The sequence below is a fragment of the Phallusia mammillata genome, chromosome 8 (assembly GCF_965637545.1).
Source record: "Phallusia mammillata chromosome 8, kaPhaMamm4.hap1.1, whole genome shotgun sequence".
In the NCBI taxonomy this organism is placed as follows: domain Eukaryota; kingdom Metazoa; phylum Chordata; class Ascidiacea; order Phlebobranchia; family Ascidiidae; genus Phallusia; species Phallusia mammillata.
In genome coordinates, this window is record NC_137259.1 from 9,705,936 (window position 1) to 9,726,918 (window position 20,983).

Consider the following 20,983-nt stretch of genomic DNA (forward strand, 5'->3'; position numbering starts at 1 on the left):
TGGGAGAAATGTAGCAAAATGATAGCAAAATACTTTGAAATTTGAATTTTACGCAAATGACGTAAACGGTCAAATTCGGGTCATGTTCAAGGGTCGATTTGGTCATCCTCCGCAGATGATATTGTTTAAAGATTAACAGATTCTTGTAGAGAATAAAATTCCCTATCAAGTGATATCAATCTCCGTTGGGAGAAATTTAGAAAAATGATAGCAAAATACTTTGAATTTTGGCTTTTACACAAATGATGTAAACAGTCAAATTCGGGCCATGTTCAAGGATCGAATTGGTCAACTTCCGCAGATGATATTGTTTAAAGATTAACAGATTCTTGTGGTAGAGAATAAAATTCCCTATCCAGTGATAACAATCTCCGTTGGGAGAAATTTAGCAAAATGATAGCAAAATACTTTGAATTTTGACTTTTACGCAAATGACGTAAACGATCAAATTCGGGCCATGTTCAAGGGTCGATTTGGTCAACCTCCGCAGACGATATTGTTTAAAGATTAACAGATTCTTGTAGAGAATGAAATTTTCTATCCAGTGATATCAATCTCCGTTGGGAGAAATTTAGAAAAATGATAGCAAAATACTTTGAATTTTGACTTTTACGCAAATGACGTAAACGATCCAATTCGGGCCACGTTCAAGGGTCGAATTGGTCAACCTCCGCAGATGATATTGTTTAAAGATTAACAGATTCTTGTGGTAGAGAATAAAATTCCCTATTAAGTGATATCAATCTCCATTGGGAGAAATTTTGCAAAATGATAGCAAAATACTTTGAATTTTGACTTTTACGCAAATGACGCAAACGGTCAAATTCGGGCCATGTTCAAGGGTCGAATTGGTCAACCTCCGCAGATGATATTGTTTAAAGATTAACAGATTCTTGTGGTAGAGAATAAAATTCCCTATCAAGTGATATCAATCTCCATTGGGAGAAATTTAGCAAAATGATAGCAAAATACTTTGAATTTTGACTTTTACGCAAATGACGTAAACGGTCAAATTCGGGCCATGTTCAAGGGTCGAATCGGTCAACCTCCGCAGATGATATTGTTTAAAGATTAACAGATTCTTGTGGAAGAGAATAAAATTCCCTATTAAGTGATATCAATCTCCATTGGGAGAAATTTTGCAAAATGATAGCAAAATACTTTGAATTTTGACTTTTACGCAAATGACGCAAACGGTCAAATTCGGGCCATGTTCAAGGGTCGATTTGGTCAACCTCCGCAGACGATATTGTTTAAAGATTAACAGATTCTTGTAGAGAATAAAATTCCCTATCCAGTGATATCAATCTCCGTTGGGAGAAATTTAGCAAAATGATAGCAAAATACTTTGAATTTTGACATTTACGCAAATGACGTAAATGGTCAAATTCGGGCCATGTTCAAGTGCCGATTTGGTCAACCTCCGCAGATGATATTGTTTAAAGATTAACAGATTCTTGCAGAGAATAAAATTCCCTATCCAGTGATATCAATCTCCGTTGGGAGAAATGTAGCAAAATGATAGCAAAATACTTTGAATTTTGACTTTTACGCAAATGACGTAAACGGTCAAATTCGGGTCATGTTCAAGGGTCGATTTGGTCATCCTCCGCAGATGATATTGTTTAAAGATTAACAGATTCTTGTAGAGAATAAAATTCCCTATCAAGTGATATCAATCTCCGTTGGGAGAAATTTAGAAAAATGATAGCAAAATACTTTGAATTTTGACTTTTACGCAAATGATGTAAACAGTCAAATTCGGGCCATGTTCAAGGGTCGAATTGGTCAACCTCCGCAGATGATATTGTTTAAAGATTAACAGATTCTTGTAGAGAATAAAATTCCCTATCCAGTGACAACAATCTCCGTTGGGAGAAATTTAGCAAAATGATAGCAAAATACTTTGAATTTTGACTTTTACGCAAATGACGTAAACGATCAAATTCGGGCCATGTTCAAGGGTCGATTTGGTCAACCTCCGCAGATGATATTGTTTAAAGATTAACAGATTCTTGTGGTAGAGAATAAAATTCCCTATCAAGTGATATCAATCTCCGTTGGGAGAAATTTAGAAAAATGATAGCAAAATACTTTGAATTTTGACTTTTACGCAAATGATGTAAACGGTCAAATTCGGGCCATGTTCAAGGGTCGAATCGGTCAACCTCCGCAGATGATATTGTTTAAAGATTAACAGATTCTTGTGGTAGCGAATAAAATTCCCTATTAAGTGATATCAATCTCCATTGGGAGAAATTTTGCAAAATGATAGCAAAATACTTTGAATTTTGACTTTTACGCAAATGACGCAAACGGTCAAATTCGGGCCATGTTCAAGGGTCGATTTGGTCAACCTCCGCCGACGATATTGTTTAAAGATTAACAGATTCTTGTAGAGAATAAAATTCCCTATCCAGTGATATCAATCTCCGTTGGGAGAAATGTAGCAAAATGATAGCAAAATACTTTGAATTTTTACTTTTACGCAAATGACGTAAATGGTCAAATTCGGGCCATGTTCAAGTGCCGATTTGGTCAACCTCCGCAGATGATATTGTTTAAAGATTAACAGATTCTTGCAGAGAATAAAATTCCCTATCCAGTGATATCAATCTCCGTTGGGAGAAATGTAGCAAAATGATAGCAAAATACTTTGAAATTTGAATTTTACGCAAATGACGTAAACGGTCAAATTCGGGTCATGTTCAAGGGTCGATTTGGTCATCCTCCGCAGATGATATTGTTTAAAGATTAACAGATTCTTGTAGAGAATAAAATTCCCTATCAAGTGATATCAATCTCCGTTGGGAGAAATTTAGAAAAATGATAGCAAAATACTTTGAATTTTGGCTTTTACACAAATGATGTAAACAGTCAAATTCGGGCCATGTTCAAGGGTCGAATTGGTCAACTTCCGCAGATGATATTGTTTAAAGATTAACAGATTCTTGTGGTAGAGAATAAAATTCCCTATCCAGTGATAACAATCTCCGTTGGGAGAAATTTAGCAAAATGATAGCAAAATACTTTGAATTTTGACTTTTACGCAAATGACGTAAACGATCAAATTCGGGCCATGTTCAAAGGTCGATTTGGTCAACCTCCGCAGATGATATTGTTTAAAGATTAACAGATTCTTGTGGTAGCGAATGAAATTCCCTATCAAGTGATATCAATCTCCGTTGGGAGAAATTTAGAAAAATGATAGCAAAATACTTTGAATTTTGACTTCTACGCAAATGATGTAAACGGTCAAATTCGGGCCATGTTCAAGGGTCGAATTGGTCAACCTCCGCAGATGATATTGTTTAAAGATTAACAGATTCTTGTGGTAGAGAATAAAATTCCCTATCCAGTGATATCAATCTCCATTGGGAGAATTTTTGCAAAATGATAGCAAAATACTTTGAATTTTGACTTTTACGCAAATGACGTAAACGGTCAAATTCGGGCCATGTTCAAGGGTCGAATTGGTCAACCTCCGCAGATGATATTGTTTAAAGATTAACAGATTCTTGTGGTAGCGAATAAAATTCCCTATCAAGTGATATCAATCTCCGTTGGGAGAAATTTAGAAAAATGATAGCAAAATACTTTGAATTTTGACTTTTACGCAAATGATGTAAACGGTCAAATTCGGGCCATGTTCAAGGGTCGAATCGGTCAACCTCCGCAGATGATATTGTTTAAAGATTAACAGATTCTTGTGGTAGCGAATAAAATTCCCTATTAAGTGATATCAATCTCCATTGGGAGAAATTTTGCAAAATGATAGCAAAATACTTTGAATTTTGACTTTTACGCAAATGACGCAAACGGTCAAATTCGGGCCATGTTCAAGGGTCGATTTGGTCAACCTCCGCCGACGATATTGTTTAAAGATTAACAGATTCTTGTAGAGAATAAAATTCCCTATCCAGTGATATCAATCTCCGTTGGGAGAAATGTAGCAAAATGATAGCAAAATACTTTGAATTTTTACTTTTACGCAAATGACGTAAATGGTCAAATTCGGGCCATGTTCAAGTGCCGATTTGGTCAATCTCCGCAGATGATATTGTTTAAAGATTAACAGATTCTTGCAGAGAATAAAATTCCCTATCCAGTGATATCAATCTCCGTTGGGAGAAATGTAGCAAAATGATAGCAAAATACTTTGAAATTTGAATTTTACGCAAATGACGTAAACGGTCAAATTCGGGTCATGTTCAAGGGTCGATTTGGTCATCCTCCGCAGATGATATTGTTTAAAGATTAACAGATTCTTGTAGAGAATAAAATTCCCTATCAAGTGATATCAATCTCCGTTGGGAGAAATTTAGAAAAATGATAGCAAAATACTTTGAATTTTGGCTTTTACACAAATGATGTAAACAGTCAAATTCGGGCCATGTTCAAGGGTCGAATTGGTCAACTTCCGCAGATGATATTGTTTAAAGATTAACAGATTCTTGTGGTAGAGAATAAAATTCCCTATCCAGTGATAACAATCTCCGTTGGGAGAAATTTAGCAAAATGATAGCAAAATACTTTGAATTTTGACTTTTACGCAAATGACGTAAACGATCAAATTCGGGCCATGTTCAAAGGTCGATTTGGTCAACCTCCGCAGATGATATTGTTTAAAGATTAACAGATTCTTGTGGTAGCGAATGAAATTCCCTATCAAGTGATATCAATCTCCGTTGGGAGAAATTTAGAAAAATGATAGCAAAATACTTTGAATTTTGACTTCTACGCAAATGATGTAAACGGTCAAATTCGGGCCATGTTCAAGGGTCGAATTGGTCAACCTCCGCAGATGATATTGTTTAAAGATTAACAGATTCTTGTGGTAGAGAATAAAATTCCCTATCCAGTGATATCAATCTCCATTGGGAGAATTTTTGCAAAATGATAGCAAAATACTTTGAATTTTGACTTTTACGCAAATGACGTAAACGGTCAAATTCGGGCCATGTTCAAGGGTCGAATTGGTCAACCTCCGCAGATGATATTGTTTAAAGATTAACAGATTCTTGTGGTAGCGAATAAAATTCCCTATCAAGTGATATCAATCTCCGTTGGGAGAAATTTAGAAAAATGATAGCAAAATACTTTGAATTTTGACTTTTACGCAAATGATGTAAACGGTCAAATTCGGGCCATGTTCAAGGGTCGAATCGGTCAACCTCCGCAGATGATATTGTTTAAAGATTAACAGATTCTTGTGGTAGCGAATAAAATTCCCTATTAAGTGATATCAATCTCCATTGGGAGAAATTTTGCAAAATGATAGCAAAATACTTTGAATTTTGACTTTTACGCAAATGACGCAAACGGTCAAATTCGGGCCATGTTCAAGGGTCGATTTGGTCAACCTCCGCCGACGATATTGTTTAAAGATTAACAGATTCTTGTAGAGAATAAAATTCCCTATCCAGTGATATCAATCTCCGTTGGGAGAAATGTAGCAAAATGATAGCAAAATACTTTGAATTTTTACTTTTACGCAAATGACGTAAATGGTCAAATTCGGGCCATGTTCAAGTGCCGATTTGGTCAATCTCCGCAGATGATATTGTTTAAAGATTAACAGATTCTTGCAGAGAATAAAATTCCCTATCCAGTGATATCAATCTCCGTTGGGAGAAATGTAGCAAAATGATAGCAAAATACTTTGAAATTTGAATTTTACGCAAATGACGTAAACGGTCAAATTCGGGTCATGTTCAAGGGTCGATTTGGTCATCCTCCGCAGATGATATTGTTTAAAGATTAACAGATTCTTGTAGAGAATAAAATTCCCTATCAAGTGATATCAATCTCCGTTGGGAGAAATTTAGAAAAATGATAGCAAAATACTTTGAATTTTGGCTTTTACACAAATGATGTAAACAGTCAAATTCGGGCCATGTTCAAGGATCGAATTGGTCAACTTCCGCAGATGATATTGTTTAAAGATTAACAGATTCTTGTGGTAGAGAATAAAATTCCCTATCCAGTGATAACAATCTCCGTTGGGAGAAATTTAGCAAAATGATAGCAAAATACTTTGAATTTTGACTTTTACGCAAATGACGTAAATGGTCAAATTCGGGCCATGTTCAAAGGTCGATTTGGTCAACCTCCGCAGATGATATTGTTTAAAGATTAACAGATTCTTGTGGTAGCGAATGAAATTCCCTATCAAGTGATATCAATCTCCGTTGGGAGAAATTTAGAAAAATGATAGCAAAATACTTTGAATTTTGACTTCTACGCAAATGATGTAAACGGTCAAATTCGGGCCATGTTCAAGGGTCGATTTGGTCAACCTCCGCAGACGATATTGTTTAAAGATTAACAGATTCTTGCAGAGAATAATATTCCCTATCCAGTGATATCAATCTCCGTTGGGAGAAATTTAGCAAAATGATAGCAAAATACTTTGAATTTTGACATTTACGCAAATGACGTAAATGGTCAAATTCGGGCCATGTTCAAGTGCCGATTTGGTCAACCTCCGCAGATGATATTGTTTAAAGATTAACAGATTCTTGCAGAGAATAATATTCCCTATCCAGTGATATCAATCTCCGTTGGGAGAAATGTAGCAAAATGATAGCAAAATACTTTGAATTTTGACTTTTACGCAAATGACGTAAACGGTCAAATTCGGGTCATGTTCAAGGGTCGATTTGGTCATCCTCCGCAGATGATATTGTTTAAAGATTAACAGATTCTTGTAGAGAATAAAATTCCCTATCAAGTGATATCAATCTCCGTTGGGAGAAATTTAGAAAAATGATAGCAAAATACTTTGAATTTTGACTTTTACGCAATTGATGTAAACAGTCAAATTCGGGCCATGTTCAAAGGTCGATTTGGTCAACCTCCGCAGATGATATTGTTTAAAGATTAACAGATTCTTGTGGTAGCGAATGAAATTCCCTATCAAGTGATATCAATCTCCGTTGGGAGAAATTTAGAAAAATGATAGCAAAATACTTTGAATTTTGACTTTTACGCAAATGACGTAAACGGTCAAATTCGGGCCATGTTCAAGGGTCGAATTGGTCAACCTCCGCAGATGATATTGTTTAAAGATTAACAGATTCTTGTGGTAGCGAATAAAATTCCCTATCAAGTGATATCAATCTCCGTTGGGAGAAATTTAGAAAAATGATAGCAAAATACTTTGAATTTTGACTTTTACGCAAATGATGTAAACGGTCAAATTCGGGCCATGTTCAAGGGTCGAATCGGTCAACCTCCGCAGATGATATTGTTTAAAGATTAACAGATTCTTGTGGTAGCGAATAAAATTCCCTATTAAGTGATATCAATCTCCATTGGGAGAAATTTAGCAAAATGATAGCAAAATACTTTGAATTTTGACTTTTACGCAAATGACGCAAACGGTCAAATTCGGGCCATGTTCAAGGGTCGATTTGGTCAACCTCCGCCGACGATATTGTTTAAAGATTAACAGATTCTTGTAGAGAATAAAATTCCCTATCCAGTGATATCAATCTCCGTTGGGAGAAATGTAGCAAAATGATAGCAAAATACTTTGAATTTTTACTTTTACGCAAATGACGTAAATGGTCAAATTCGGGCCATGTTCAAGTGCCGATTTGGTCAACCTCCGCAGATGATATTGTTTAAAGATTAACAGATTCTTGCAGAGAATAAAATTCCCTATCCAGTGATATCAATCTCCGTTGGGAGAAATGTAGCAAAATGATAGCAAAATACTTTGAAATTTGAATTTTACGCAAATGACGTAAACGGTCAAATTCGGGTCATGTTCAAGGGTCGATTTGGTCATCCTCCGCAGATGATATTGTTTAAAGATTAACAGATTCTTGTAGAGAATAAAATTCCCTATCAAGTGATATCAATCTCCGTTGGGAGAAATTTAGAAAAATGATAGCAAAATACTTTGAATTTTGGCTTTTACACAAATGATGTAAACAGTCAAATTCGGGCCATGTTCAAGGGTCGAATTGGTCAACTTCCGCAGATGATATTGTTTAAAGATTAACAGATTCTTGTGGTAGAGAATAAAATTCCCTATCCAGTGATAACAATCTCCGTTGGGAGAAATTTAGCAAAATGATAGCAAAATACTTTGAATTTTGACTTTTACGCAAATGACGTAAACGATCAAATTCGGGCCATGTTCAAAGGTCGATTTGGTCAACCTCCGCAGATGATATTGTTTAAAGATTAACAGATTCTTGTGGTAGCGAATGAAATTCCCTATCAAGTGATATCAATCTCCGTTGGGAGAAATTTTGCAAAATGATAGCAAAATACTTTGAATTTTGACTTCTACGCAAATGATGTAAACGGTCAAATTCGGGCCATGTTCAAGGGTCGATTTGGTCAACCTCCGCAGACGATATTGTTTAAAGATTAACAGATTCTTGCAGAGAATAATATTCCCTATCCAGTGATATCAATCTCCGTTGGGAGAAATTTAGCAAAATGATAGCAAAATACTTTGAATTTTGACATTTACGCAAATGACGTAAATGGTCAAATTCGGGCCATGTTCAAGTGCCGATTTGGTCAACCTCCGCAGATGATATTGTTTAAAGATTAACAGATTCTTGCAGAGAATAATATTCCCTATCCAGTGATATCAATCTCCGTTGGGAGAAATGTAGCAAAATGATAGCAAAATACTTTGAATTTTGACTTTTACGCAAATGATGTAAACAGTCAAATTCGGGCCATGTTCAAAGGTCGATTTGGTCAACCTCCGCAGATGATATTGTTTAAAGATTAACAGATTCTTGTGGTAACGAATGAAATTCCCTATCAAGTGATATCAATCTCCGTTGGGAGAAATTTAGAAAAATGATAGCAAAATACTTTGAATTTTGACTTCTACGCAAATGATGTAAACGGTCATATTCGGGCCATGTTCAAGGGTCGAATTGGTCAACCTCCGCAGATGATATTGTTCAAAGATTAACAGATTCTTGTGGTAGAGAATAAAATTCCCTATCAAGTGATATCAATCTCCGTTGGGAGAAATTTAGAAAAATGATAGCAAAATACTTTGAATTTTGACTTTTACGCAAATGATGTAAACGGTCAAATTCGGGCCATGTTCAAGGGTCGAATCGGTCAACCTCCGCAGATGATATTGTTTAAAGATTAACAGATTCTTGTGGTAGAGAATAAAATTCCCTATTAAGTGATATCAATCTCCATTGGGAGAAATTTTGCAAAATGATAGCAAAATACTTTGAATTTTGACTTTTACGCAAATGACGCAAACGGTCAAATTCGGGCCATGTTCAAGGGTCGATTTGGTCAACCTCCGCAGACGATATTGTTTAAAGATTAACAGATTCTTGTAGAGAATGAAATTTTCTATCCAGTGATATCAATCTCCGTTGGGAGAAATTTAGAAAAATGATAGCAAAATACTTTGAATTTTGACATTTACGCAAATGACGTAAACGATCCAATTCGGGTCATGTTCAAGGGTCGAATTGGTCAACCTCCGCAGATGATATTGTTTAAAGATTAACAGATTCTTGTGGTAGAGAATAAAATTCCCTATTAAGTGATATCAATCTCCATTGGGAGAAATTTTGCAAAATGATAGCAAAATACTTTGAATTTTGACTTTTACGCAAATGACGCAAACGGTCAAATTCGGGCCATGTTCAAGGGTCGAATTGGTCAACCTCCGCAGATGATATTGTTTAAAGATTAACAGATTCTTGTGGTAGAGAATAAAATTCCCTATCAAGTGATATCAATCTCCATTGGGAGAAATTTAGAAAAATGATAGCAAAATACTTTGAATTTTGACTTTTACGCAAATGACGCAAACGGTCAAATTCGGGCCATGTTCAAGGGTCGAATCGGTCAACCTCCGCAGATGATATTGTTTAAAGATTAACAGATTCTTGTGGTAGAGAATAAAATTCCCTATTAAGTGATATCAATCTCCATTGGGAGAAATTTCGAAAAATGATAGCAAAATACTTTGAATTTTGACATTTACGCAAATGACGTAAATGGTCAAATTCGGGCCATGTTCAAGTGCCGATTTGGTCAACCTCCGCAGATGATATTGTTTAAAGATTAACAGATTCTTGCAGAGAATGAAATTCCCTATCCAGTGATATCAATCTCCGTTGGGAGAAATGTAGCAAAATGATAGCAAAATACTTTGAATTTTGACTTTTACGCAAATGACGTAAACGGTCAAATTCGGGTCATGTTCAAGGGTCGATTTGGTCATCCTCCGCAGATGATATTGTTTAAAGATTAACAGATTCTTGTAGAGAATAAAATTCCCTATCAAGTGATATCAATCTCCGTTGGGAGAAATTTAGAGAAATGATAGCAAAATACTTTGAATTTTGACTTTTACGCAAATGACGTAAACGGTCAAATTCGGGCCATGTTCAAGGGTCGAATTGGTCAACCTCCGCAGATGATATTGTTTAAAGATTAACAGATTCTTGTGGTAGCGAATAAAATTCCCTATCAAGTGATATCAATCTCCGTTGGGAGAAATTTAGAAAAATGATAGCAAAATACTTTGAATTTTGGCTTTTACACAAATGACGCAAACGGTCAAATTCGGGCCATGTTCAAGGGTCGAATTGGTCAACTTCCGCAGATGATATTGTTTAAAGATTAACAGATTCTTGTGGTAGAGAATAAAATTCCCTATCCAGTGATAACAATCTCCGTTGGGAGAAATGTAGCAAAATGATAGCAAAATACTTTGAATTTTGACTTTTACGCAAATGACGTAAACGATCAAATTCGGGCCATGTTCAAAGGTCGATTTGGTCAACCTCCGCAGATGATATTGTTTAAAGATTAACAGATTCTTGTGGTAGCGAATGAAATTCCCTATCAAGTGATATCAATCTCCGTTGGGAGAAATTTAGAAAAATGATAGCAAAATACTTTGAATTTTGACTTCTACGCAAATGATGTAAACGGTCAAATTCGGGCCATGTTCAAGGGTCGATTTGGTCAACCTCCGCAGACGATATTGTTTAAAGATTAACAGATTCTTGCAGAGAATAATATTCCCTATCCAGTGATATCAATCTCCGTTGGGAGAAATTTAGCAAAATGATAGCAAAATACTTTGAATTTTGACATTTACGCAAATGACGTAAATGGTCAAATTCGGGCCATGTTCAAGTGCCGATTTGGTCAACCTCCGCAGATGATATTGTTTAAAGATTAACAGATTCTTGCAGAGAATAATATTCCCTATCCAGTGATATCAATCTCCGTTGGGAGAAATGTAGCAAAATGATAGCAAAATACTTTGAATTTTGACTTTTACGCAAATGACGTAAACGGTCAAATTCGGGTCATGTTCAAGGGTCGATTTGGTCATCCTCCGCAGATGATATTGTTTAAAGATTAACAGATTCTTGTAGAGAATAAAATTCCCTATCAAGTGATATCAATCTCCGTTGGGAGAAATTTAGAAAAATGATAGCAAAATACTTTGAATTTTGACTTTTACGCAAATGATGTAAACAGTCAAATTCGGGCCATGTTCAAAGGTCGATTTGGTCAACCTCCGCAGATGATATTGTTTAAAGATTAACAGATTCTTGTGGTAGCGAATGAAATTCCCTATCAAGTGATATCAATCTCCGTTGGGAGAAATTTAGAAAAATGATAGCAAAATACTTTGAATTTTGACTTCTACGCAAATGATGTAAACGGTCATATTCGGGCCATGTTCAAGGGTCGAATTGGTCAACCTCCGCAGATGATATTGTTCAAAGATTAACAGATTCTTGTGGTAGAGAATAAAATTCCCTATCAAGTGATATCAATCTCCGTTGGGAGAAATTTAGAAAAATGATAGCAAAATACTTTGAATTTTGACTTTTACGCAAATGATGTAAACGGTCAAATTCGGGCCATGTTCAAGGGTCGAATCGGTCAACCTCCGCAGATGATATTGTTTAAAGATTAACAGATTCTTGTGGTAGAGAATAAAATTCCCTATTAAGTGATATCAATCTCCATTGGGAGAAATTTTGCAAAATGATAGCAAAATACTTTGAATTTTGACTTTTACGCAAATGACGCAAACGGTCAAATTCGGGCCATGTTCAAGGGTCGATTTGGTCAACCTCCGCAGACGATATTGTTTAAAGATTAACAGATTCTTGTAGAGAATGAAATTTTCTATCCAGTGATATCAATCTCCGTTGGGAGAAATTTAGAAAAATGATAGCAAAATACTTTGAATTTTGACATTTACGCAAATGACGTAAACGATCCAATTCGGGCCACGTTCAAGGGTCGAATTGGTCAACCTCCGCAGATGATATTGTTTAAAGATTAACAGATTCTTGTGGTAGAGAATAAAATTCCCTATTAAGTGATATCAATCTCCATTGGGAGAAATTTTGCAAAATGATAGCAAAATACTTTGAATTTTGACTTTTACGCAAATGACGCAAACGGTCAAATTCGGGCCATGTTCAAGGGTCGAATTGGTCAACCTCCGCAGATGATATTGTTTAAAGATTAACAGATTCTTGTGGTAGAGAATAAAATTCCCTATCCAGTGATATCAATCTCCGTTGGGAGAAATGTAGCAAAATGATAGCAAAATACTTTGAAATTTGAATTTTACGCAAATGACGTAAACGGTCAAATTCGGGTCATGTTCAAGGGTCGATTTGGTCATCCTCCGCAGATGATATTGTTTAAAGATTAACAGATTCTTGTAGAGAATAAAATTCCCTATCAAGTGATATCAATCTCCGTTGGGAGAAATTTAGAAAAATGATAGCAAAATACTTTGAATTTTGGCTTTTACACAAATGATGTAAACAGTCAAATTCGGGCCATGTTCAAGGGTCGAATTGGTCAACTTCCGCAGATGATATTGTTTAAAGATTAACAGATTCTTGTGGTAGAGAATAAAATTCCCTATCCAGTGATAACAATCTCCGTTGGGAGAAATTTAGCAAAATGATAGCAAAATACTTTGAATTTTGACTTTTACGCAAATGACGTAAACGATCAAATTCGGGCCATGTTCAAAGGTCGATTTGGTCAACCTCCGCAGATGATATTGTTTAAAGATTAACAGATTCTTGTGGTAGCGAATGAAATTCCCTATCAAGTGATATCAATCTCCGTTGGGAGAAATTTTGCAAAATGATAGCAAAATACTTTGAATTTTGACTTCTACGCAAATGATGTAAACGGTCAAATTCGGGCCATGTTCAAGGGTCGATTTGGTCAACCTCCGCAGACGATATTGTTTAAAGATTAACAGATTCTTGCAGAGAATAATATTCCCTATCCAGTGATATCAATCTCCGTTGGGAGAAATTTAGCAAAATGATAGCAAAATACTTTGAATTTTGACATTTACGCAAATGACGTAAATGGTCAAATTCGGGCCATGTTCAAGTGCCGATTTGGTCAACCTCCGCAGATGATATTGTTTAAAGATTAACAGATTCTTGCAGAGAATAATATTCCCTATCCAGTGATATCAATCTCCGTTGGGAGAAATGTAGCAAAATGATAGCAAAATACTTTGAATTTTGACTTTTACGCAAATGATGTAAACAGTCAAATTCGGGCCATGTTCAAAGGTCGATTTGGTCAACCTCCGCAGATGATATTGTTTAAAGATTAACAGATTCTTGTGGTAACGAATGAAATTCCCTATCAAGTGATATCAATCTCCGTTGGGAGAAATTTAGAAAAATGATAGCAAAATACTTTGAATTTTGACTTCTACGCAAATGATGTAAACGGTCATATTCGGGCCATGTTCAAGGGTCGAATTGGTCAACCTCCGCAGATGATATTGTTCAAAGATTAACAGATTCTTGTGGTAGAGAATAAAATTCCCTATCAAGTGATATCAATCTCCGTTGGGAGAAATTTAGAAAAATGATAGCAAAATACTTTGAATTTTGACTTTTACGCAAATGATGTAAACGGTCAAATTCGGGCCATGTTCAAGGGTCGAATCGGTCAACCTCCGCAGATGATATTGTTTAAAGATTAACAGATTCTTGTGGTAGAGAATAAAATTCCCTATTAAGTGATATCAATCTCCATTGGGAGAAATTTTGCAAAATGATAGCAAAATACTTTGAATTTTGACTTTTACGCAAATGACGCAAACGGTCAAATTCGGGCCATGTTCAAGGGTCGATTTGGTCAACCTCCGCAGACGATATTGTTTAAAGATTAACAGATTCTTGTAGAGAATGAAATTTTCTATCCAGTGATATCAATCTCCGTTGGGAGAAATTTAGAAAAATGATAGCAAAATACTTTGAATTTTGACATTTACGCAAATGACGTAAACGATCCAATTCGGGTCATGTTCAAGGGTCGAATTGGTCAACCTCCGCAGATGATATTGTTTAAAGATTAACAGATTCTTGTGGTAGAGAATAAAATTCCCTATTAAGTGATATCAATCTCCATTGGGAGAAATTTTGCAAAATGATAGCAAAATACTTTGAATTTTGACTTTTACGCAAATGACGCAAACGGTCAAATTCGGGCCATGTTCAAGGGTCGAATTGGTCAACCTCCGCAGATGATATTGTTTAAAGATTAACAGATTCTTGTGGTAGAGAATAAAATTCCCTATCAAGTGATATCAATCTCCATTGGGAGAAATTTAGAAAAATGATAGCAAAATACTTTGAATTTTGACTTTTACGCAAATGACGCAAACGGTCAAATTCGGGCCATGTTCAAGGGTCGAATCGGTCAACCTCCGCAGATGATATTGTTTAAAGATTAACAGATTCTTGCAGAGAATGAAATTCCCTATCCAGTGATATCAATCTCCGTTGGGAGAAATGTAGCAAAATGATAGCAAAATACTTTGAATTTTGACTTTTACGCAAATGACGTAAACGGTCAAATTCGGGTCATGTTCAAGGGTCGATTTGGTCATCCTCCGCAGATGATATTGTTTAAAGATTAACAGATTCTTGTAGAGAATAAAATTCCCTATCAAGTGATATCAATCTCCGTTGGGAGAAATTTAGAGAAATGATAGCAAAATACTTTGAATTTTGACTTTTACGCAAATGACGTAAACGGTCAAATTCGGGCCATGTTCAAGGGTCGAATTGGTCAACCTCCGCAGATGATATTGTTTAAAGATTAACAGATTCTTGTGGTAGCGAATAAAATTCCCTATCAAGTGATATCAATCTCCGTTGGGAGAAATTTAGAAAAATGATAGCAAAATACTTTGAATTTTGGCTTTTACACAAATGACGCAAACGGTCAAATTCGGGCCATGTTCAAGGGTCGAATTGGTCAACTTCCGCAGATGATATTGTTTAAAGATTAACAGATTCTTGTGGTAGAGAATAAAATTCCCTATCCAGTGATAACAATCTCCGTTGGGAGAAATGTAGCAAAATGATAGCAAAATACTTTGAATTTTGACTTTTACGCAAATGACGTAAACGATCAAATTCGGGCCATGTTCAAAGGTCGATTTGGTCAACCTCCGCAGATGATATTGTTTAAAGATTAACAGATTCTTGTGGTAGCGAATGAAATTCCCTATCAAGTGATATCAATCTCCGTTGGGAGAAATTTAGAAAAATGATAGCAAAATACTTTGAATTTTGACTTCTACGCAAATGATGTAAACGGTCAAATTCGGGCCATGTTCAAGGGTCGATTTGGTCAACCTCCGCAGACGATATTGTTTAAAGATTAACAGATTCTTGCAGAGAATAATATTCCCTATCCAGTGATATCAATCTCCGTTGGGAGAAATTTAGCAAAATGATAGCAAAATACTTTGAATTTTGACATTTACGCAAATGACGTAAATGGTCAAATTCGGGCCATGTTCAAGTGCCGATTTGGTCAACCTCCGCAGATGATATTGTTTAAAGATTAACAGATTCTTGCAGAGAATAATATTCCCTATCCAGTGATATCAATCTCCGTTGGGAGAAATGTAGCAAAATGATAGCAAAATACTTTGAATTTTGACTTTTACGCAAATGACGTAAACGGTCAAATTCGGGTCATGTTCAAGGGTCGATTTGGTCATCCTCCGCAGATGATATTGTTTAAAGATTAACAGATTCTTGTAGAGAATAAAATTCCCTATCAAGTGATATCAATCTCCGTTGGGAGAAATTTAGAAAAATGATAGCAAAATACTTTGAATTTTGACTTTTACGCAAATGATGTAAACAGTCAAATTCGGGCCATGTTCAAAGGTCGATTTGGTCAACCTCCGCAGATGATATTGTTTAAAGATTAACAGATTCTTGTGGTAGCGAATGAAATTCCCTATCAAGTGATATCAATCTCCGTTGGGAGAAATTTAGAAAAATGATAGCAAAATACTTTGAATTTTGACTTCTACGCAAATGATGTAAACGGTCATATTCGGGCCATGTTCAAGGGTCGAATTGGTCAACCTCCGCAGATGATATTGTTCAAAGATTAACAGATTCTTGTGGTAGAGAATAAAATTCCCTATCAAGTGATATCAATCTCCGTTGGGAGAAATTTAGAAAAATGATAGCAAAATACTTTGAATTTTGACTTTTACGCAAATGATGTAAACGGTCAAATTCGGGCCATGTTCAAGGGTCGAATCGGTCAACCTCCGCAGATGATATTGTTTAAAGATTAACAGATTCTTGTGGTAGAGAATAAAATTCCCTATTAAGTGATATCAATCTCCATTGGGAGAAATTTTGCAAAATGATAGCAAAATACTTTGAATTTTGACTTTTACGCAAATGACGCAAACGGTCAAATTCGGGCCATGTTCAAGGGTCGATTTGGTCAACCTCCGCAGACGATATTGTTTAAAGATTAACAGATTCTTGTAGAGAATGAAATTTTCTATCCAGTGATATCAATCTCCGTTGGGAGAAATTTAGAAAAATGATAGCAAAATACTTTGAATTTTGACATTTACGCAAATGACGTAAACGATCCAATTCGGGCCACGTTCAAGGGTCGAATTGGTCAACCTCCGCAGATGATATTGTTTAAAGATTAACAGATTCTTGTGGTAGAGAATAAAATTCCCTATTAAGTGATATCAATCTCCATTGGGAGAAATTTTGCAAAATGATAGCAAAATACTTTGAATTTTGACTTTTACGCAAATGACGCAAACGGTCAAATTCGGGCCATGTTCAAGGGTCGAATTGGTCAACCTCCGCAGATGATATTGTTTAAAGATTAACAGATTCTTGTGGTAGAGAATAAAATTCCCTATCAAGTGATATCAATCTCCATTGGGAGAAATTTAGAAAAATGATAGCAAAATACTTTGAATTTTGACTTTTACGCAAATGACGCAAACGGTCAAATTCGGGCCATGTTCAAGGGTCGAATCGGTCAACCTCCGCAGATGATATTGTTTAAAGATTAACAGATTCTTGTGGTAGAGAATAAAATTCCCTATTAAGTGATATCAATCTCCATTGGGAGAAATTTCGAAAAATGATAGCAAAATACTTTGAATTTTGACATTTACGCAAATGACGTAAATGGTCAAATTCGGGCCATGTTCAAGTGCCGATTTGGTCAACCTCCGCAGATGATATTGTTCAAAGATTAACAGATTCTTGCAGAGAATGAAATTCCCTATCCAGTGATATCAATCTCCGTTGGGAGAAATGTAGCAAAATGATAGCAAAATACTTTGAATTTTGACTTTTACGCAAATGATGTAAACAGTCAAATTCGGGCCATGTTCAAAGGTCGATTTGGTCAACCTCCGCAGATGATATTGTTTAAAGATTAACAGATTCTTGTGGTAACGAATGAAATTCCCTATCAAGTGATATCAATCTCCGTTGGGAGAAATTTAGAAAAATGATAGCAAAATACTTTGAATTTTGACTTCTACGCAAATGATGTAAACGGTCATATTCGGGCCATGTTCAAGGGTCGAATTGGTCAACCTCCGCAGATGATATTGTTCAAAGATTAACAGATTCTTGTGGTAGAGAATAAAATTCCCTATCAAGTGATATCAATCTCCGTTGGGAGAAATTTAGAAAAATGATAGCAAAATACTTTGAATTTTGACTTTTACGCAAATGATGTAAACGGTCAAATTCGGGCCATGTTCAAGGGTCGAATCGGTCAACCTCCGCAGATGATATTGTTTAAAGATTAACAGATTCTTGTGGTAGAGAATAAAATTCCCTATTAAGTGATATCAATCTCCATTGGGAGAAATTTTGCAAAATGATAGCAAAATACTTTGAATTTTGACTTTTACGCAAATGACGCAAACGGTCAAATTCGGGCCATGTTCAAGGGTCGATTTGGTCAACCTCCGCAGACGATATTGTTTAAAGATTAACAGATTCTTGTAGAGAATGAAATTTTCTATCCAGTGATATCAATCTCCGTTGGGAGAAATTTAGAAAAATGATAGCAAAATACTTTGAATTTTGACATTTACGCAAATGACGTAAACGATCCAATTCGGGTCATGTTCAAGGGTCGAATTGGTCAACCTCCGCAGATGATATTGTTTAAAGATTAACAGATTCTTGTGGTAGAGAATAAAATTCCCTATTAAGTGATATCAATCTCCATTGGGAGAAATTTTGCAAAATGATAGCAAAATACTTTGAATTTTGACTTTTACGCAAATGACGCAAACGGTCAAATTCGGGCCATGTTCAAGGGTCGAATTGGTCAACCTCCGCAGATGATATTGTTTAAAGATTAACAGATTCTTGTGGTAGAGAATAAAATTCCCTATCAAGTGATATCAATCTCCATTGGGAGAAATTTAGAAAAATGATAGCAAAATACTTTGAATTTTGACTTTTACGCAAATGACGCAAACGGTCAAATTCGGGCCATGTTCAAGGGTCGAATCGGTCAACCTCCGCAGATGATATTGTTTAAAGATTAACAGATTCTTGCAGAGAATGAAATTCCCTATCCAGTGATATCAATCTCCGTTGGGAGAAATGTAGCAAAATGATAGCAAAATACTTTGAATTTTGACTTTTACGCAAATGACGTAAACGGTCAAATTCGGGTCATGTTCAAGGGTCGATTTGGTCATCCTCCGCAGATGATATTGTTTAAAGATTAACAGATTCTTGTAGAGAATAAAATTCCCTATCAAGTGATATCAATCTCCGTTGGGAGAAATTTAGAGAAATGATAGCAAAATACTTTGAATTTTGACTTTTACGCAAATGACGTAAACGGTCAAATTCGGGCCATGTTCAAGGGTCGAATTGGTCAACCTCCGCAGATGATATTGTTTAAAGATTAACAGATTCTTGTGGTAGCGAATAAAATTCCCTATCAAGTGATATCAATCTCCGTTGGGAGAAATTTAGAAAAATGATAGCAAAATACTTTGAATTTTGGCTTTTACACAAATGACGCAAACGGTCAAATTCGGGCCATGTTCAAGGGTCGAATTGGTCAACTTCCGCAGATGATATTGTTTAAAGATTAACAGATTCTTGTGGTAGAGAATAAAATTCCCTATCCAGTGATAACAATCTCCGTTGGGAGAAATGTAGCAAAATGATAGCAAAATACTTTGAATTTTGACTTTTACGCAAATGACGTAAACGATCAAATTCGGGCCATGTTCAAAGGTCGATTTGGTCAACCTCCGCAGATGATATTGTTTAAAGATTAACAGATTCTTGTGGTAGCGAATGAAATTCCCTATCAAGTGATATCAATCTCCGTTGGGAGAAATTTAGAAAAATGATAGCAAAATACTTTGAATTTTGACTTCTACGCAAATGATGTAAACGGTCAAATTCGGGCCATGTTCAAGGGTCGATTTGGTCAACCTCCGCAGACGATATTGTTTAAAGATTAACAGATTCTTGCAGAGAATAATATTCCCTATCCAGTGATATCAATCTCCGTTGGGAGAAATTTAGCAAAATGATAGCAAAATACTTTGAATTTTGACATTTACGCAAATGACGTAAATGGTCAAATTCGGGCCATGTTCAAGTGCCGATTTGGTCAACCTCCGCAGATGATATTGTTTAAAGATTAACAGATTCTTGCAGAGAATAATATTCCCTATCCAGTGATATCAATCTCCGTTGGGAGAAATGTAGCAAAATGATAGCAAAATACTTTGAATTTTGACTTTTACGCAAATGACGTAAACGGTCAAATTCGGGTCATGTTCAAGGGTCGATTTGGTCATCCTCCGCAGATGATATTGTTTAAAGATTAACAGATTCTTGTAGAGAATAAAATTCCCTATCAAGTGATATCAATCTCCGTTGGGAGAAATTTAGAAAAATGATAGCAAAATACTTTGAATTTTGACTTTTACGCAAATGATGTAAACAGTCAAATTCGGGCCATGTTCAAAGGTCGATTTGGTCAACCTCCGCAGATGATATTGTTTAAAGATTAACAGATTCTTGTGGTAGCGAATGAAATTCCCTATCAAGTGATATCAATCTCCGTTGGGAGAAATTTAGAAAAATGATAGCAAAATACTTTGAATTTTGACTTCTACGCAAATGATGTAAACGGTCATATTCGGGCCATGTTCAAGGGTCGAATTGGTCAACCTCCGCAGATGATATTGTTCAAAGATTAACAGATTCTTGTGGTAGAGAATAAAATTCCCTATCAAGTGATATCAATCTCCGTTGGGAGAAATTTAGAAAAATGATAGCAAAATACTTTGAATTTTGACTTTTACGCAAATGATGTAAACGGTCAAATTCGGGCCATGTTCAAGGGTCGAATCGGTCAACCTCCGCAGATGATATTGTTTAAAGATTAACAGATTCTTGTGGTAGAGAATAAAATTCCCTATTAAGTGATATCAATCTCCATTGGGAGAAATTTTGCAAAATGATAGCAAAATACTTTGAATTTTGACTTTTACGCAAATGACGCAAACGGTCAAATTCGGGCCATGTTCAAGGGTCGATTTGGTCAACCTCCGCAGACGATATTGTTTAAAGATTAACAGATTCTT